A 3875-nucleotide genomic window follows, 5' to 3' on the forward strand; every position below is an offset into this window, starting at 1 on the left:
GCTCCGGGCTGTGTCTGAGTCAGCCCGGCTGAGTCGTGACCAAGCGGGGGCTGGCAGCGCCAAGGCGTGGGCAGGGGCTCTGCCCCTGGGCGCTGTCCTCTGCCCCCTCTCGGGGCCCGGGAGCCGTCTGGGACCTCAGAGTGACGGAAGCGCATGTCTTTCCGCGGCCCCGGCTCCCGACTTGGGATGTGGGGCTCAGGATGTGGGGTGGGAGGGGGTCCCGGGGGGCTGCTCCCCGCGAAGTGGTTGCTGGACGAAGTCCAGTGACATTCTGCAAGAATCCCTCCCGAAGGCAGATGGCCTTCACTGGTAAACCTTCCACTTCAGCACCAGCTCCGAACATACCGACACACAGACATATTTACATTTTTATAATGTGTATTTATTATTCAAAGCTTGACAACATGCGAAGCGTCTGAAAAGGGAAAGCAGGAATTCTGACGCCCCTGCCCAGCTCACTGTCTGGCTGGGGGAGGCGCACGTGTCATCTGCTCGATCATGTCCGTTCGTTTGCACCCCCCATCACTCTGCGCCCACCGTCCCCCGGGGCCCGCGGCAGGGCTGCGTCTGTCCTGCCCAGGGCTGTGCCCTCGGGTGCTCCATCATGTCCTGTAAAACGTGGGGATGCGGGGGCGTCTCCACCTCCCGCGCTCTCCTGCTTCCTCGCCAGGTGGGGAGAAGCCTTGGAGCTGGCAGGGGTGGCCTTGGCCTTCTCTGAGAACCGGAACATTCTGGAGTCTTCTGAAGCAGGAGAGATCCAGAGGAGGAACAGGCAGGCTGAGGCTCCGAGATGGGTCCGTGGCAGGCAGAGCTGCGCTGAGAGGGGAGAGGGGCGTGAGAAGGAAGCAGCAGTGTTTCCCTGGGGTCTGCGTCCCACCCCCAGAGTGACCCGGGCCCACCATCTACTGCCCCCTGCCTCAGTTTCCCCATCTGCAGGGTGGGCGTCATGCTGGCAGCCACCTCCCAGGACAGAAAGCCGATGGAGACACCTGGCCGGCAGGGTGTTGGCCCCCTCGCCCCCTCCCAGCACTTCCTCCCTCAACCGGCCCCCTCCCCACCCGGAGCCCCCTTCCATTTTTCCTGGCTAAAAACCAACACAGACACCACCACACCCAGAAAGAGATAAATAAATAAAGGGAAAACAACCTCAACTGTGAAAAGCAGTCCAAATCTGAATTTTTTTCCGGCCTGAGTTAATTACACTTTAAATTGGCATGTTTACTGATCGGGGGATTTCGAGTTAACAGAGACAGCCCCCCCTCCCCAACTGTTTGTACAGTAAAACTCAGCAGGCTGGCGGGCTCCCCCAGGCCTTGGCAGGCCCTGCCGCTCCCCTGCCAAAGACAGAGCATAACAGAAACATCTAGTTCTGAGTGTTAGAGAAAACGAGGAGCTCACAGATGGCGGTGAGCCGCGTGCAGGAGGGTTTCCTGCGTCCCAGCCCCGCGCACCTTCTCCGCAGCTCCTGCCCCACGGAAGACCCGGGGCCCGCACCCTCCGGGACCCTGGAAGCCAGCTCCCCTGGACAGGGCCCCCTGGGCCCCATTGGGCGCCCAGCCTGGTCGAGGGTCCCTCAAACTGTGGCCCTGCCCTGTGGGCTTCACCCCCTTCTCCCTGGAGCACGGCTGTGTGGGGCGTGGGGGACCCCGGGCAGGAGGGGACCCCAGGAGGCTCCGTGTCACCCGTTCGCTCTGCAAACACTGACGGAGTCGGGAGGAGAGGCGGCGTGGCCTTTGCCTTGAGACCCCCAGACCCCACGTGCCCTGGAAAAACCCCATCCCTGCTCCAGGCTCAAGTGGAGGCCGATAGTGGTCCTTCCACCGGCCACTTACCAGACTCGAGGATGTCCCCGGGGTGTGGCCAGGCTCCCCGGCTCACAGCCACACCCCTCCCGGCAGCAGTGGTCTGGTGCGGCCACCTCTGTCCCAGTGCTTGGCTCACAGTCGGGATCAACCACAGGCCCTGCCCATGGGATGTCCGTGTCCTGAGCACCTGCCGGGGGTCCCGTCCAGCCTCACCTGCAAAGGGAAGACAAGGCCAACAAGCATTACTGGGCGCCTTCTCTGGACTAAATCCTGTGCCAGAAACAGGGGTACCATGGTAAACAAATCGAAAACAGTTCCTGCCCCACGGAGCTTGCAATCTCGGTGGGGAGAGACCTGTTGATCAAAACACGAGAGTAATGGAGATCTGACTGCACATGGAGGATGGATCAGGGAAGGCTTCCTGGAGGAGGTGGACTCCTGGAGCTGCCAGCTCACTGGGCCCAGCCTGGCCTTCCTCGGGGTCCCTCCCACCCCTAGCCCCCAGCCCCCAGCCCTGCACTTGCTCAGCCCGGGGCCTGGTGCCCACAGGCTGGCCGTGCAGCTACACATGCGGGTAATGCGCCTGCGCCTCTCCACGTCGCCGATAATGGGAAAATGATGAACGAGCCTCCATCGCACCCCGCTCTTCAGCCCTAAAGCCTGTCTCCGTCATGACAAATGGCTCCTCTACCTCTGCAGGGTCTTTTCAGCGGCCTCGGCTGTGAAGCCTTGGCAGCACTTGGTGGAGATTTATGTCCGTCTTGCCGGATTCTTCTTCCTTTTTTGCTTCTTCATTGCAGAGAACATGCTTTTATTTATTCACTCCACAAACGCTCTTCGGGCTTCCTCCCGGTGATAAAGAGATCGGATTCCATACTCCCTCTACGCTGGCGTCTGTGGCCAGATTCGATCCGAGGAGACAGGCATTCTCTGAGCACCTGCTGTGAGCCAGGGCTGAGAGCCTAGGGCCCCGGCCCCTGAAACCTGTGCCATGGGGCGGCCGAACCCCCGTGCCCTTGGGATCGAGGTGCCCATCTGGCATCGTTGCAGCCTCCCCGGGCCGAGTCGCCTCGGTTCTTGCACAGAAGGAGGTTGCTTATTCCCCAGAGTGGGGGGTCTTAACCCCACAGCTGGAGACAATCCTCAGAGCAAAGGCCACGGCAAAGCATCCTACCCTGCATGGACATGTTCTCTTCCCTGTCTGAGGGCGGGAGTAGAGGTGGGACAAGGTGAGTAAACTCTGGGTCCCACTCGGCCCTGACATTTGGGGGTTCTTTGCATCCTTGAGGGCCATGAGGACCGTGAGCTCCCTGGGGTCTCCTGGACTACAGCAGCCCTGAGTCTGTGCATGGTGGTGGTACACGGGCACGGATCGGGGCGGGGTCTGGCCCTGCAGAGCGTGGCTGGACGGGCTCAGCTCTCCCCCTGGCTCTTCAGACGCCCTCCCTGGGTCCTTGTACACAACTGAGGCAGCGAATACAGCCCTCAAAGGCCGTCAATGGGAGCAAAAGGCACATGTCCATGCAGGTCTTTGGTCCTTAGATGGCCCACTGGGCCCTGTCCCAGGCCAGACACAAGCCAACGAATCCCGTTTCATGAGCGAGGGCTCCATGTTGGACAGGCATCAGGTGGGCACAGAGAAAAAAACCAACGAACATTCTGGCAAGCTAAGTCTTTGGGGAAAGCGGGCCTATCTGCCTATGCGGAGAATTCAGAGGCTGGATGAGCTGACTGTGCTCTAGGACACGGGGACTCCTAACAGCCTGGAGCCAGACCCTGACCCGCCTCCTGCTGGGCCATCTTGGGGGAGTCACTCAACCTCTCTGGGCTCCATTTCCTCCTCTGAGAAGCAGAACCTGCCCCCTACCTGCCCACTGGCCAGGACCAAAGCAAACGTCCTTCAGGGCATCTACTGTTTTTCTTATCTCCACTTGCAAACAGTAAGGGGACTACAGACCCAGTTTGCTCAATTTCCCAGCCATGTCCCAGAGACACAGTGGCCATCAGCGAGCACTTGCAGGCAGCACGTGCTGGAAAACAGTGCGCCCTGCATGCACTCGGACCCGCGGC

General features: G+C 60.7%; 1 long non-coding RNA gene across 1 annotated transcript; it reads right to left on the bottom strand.

Annotated features, from left to right (window-relative positions):
• Positions 1–378: 378 nt before the first annotated feature.
• LOC105861153 (uncharacterized) lies at positions 379–2279 on the bottom strand. Its single transcript, XR_001149451.3, has 2 exons — positions 1833–2279; positions 379–816 (listed from the first exon to the last, which is right to left on the bottom strand). It is a non-coding gene; the product is annotated as an uncharacterized LOC105861153 (long non-coding RNA).
• Positions 2280–3875: the final 1596 nt, after the last annotated feature.

Source organism: Microcebus murinus, chromosome 6 (assembly GCF_040939455.1).
Source record: "Microcebus murinus isolate Inina chromosome 6, M.murinus_Inina_mat1.0, whole genome shotgun sequence".
Taxonomy (NCBI): Eukaryota; Metazoa; Chordata; class Mammalia; order Primates; family Cheirogaleidae; genus Microcebus; species Microcebus murinus.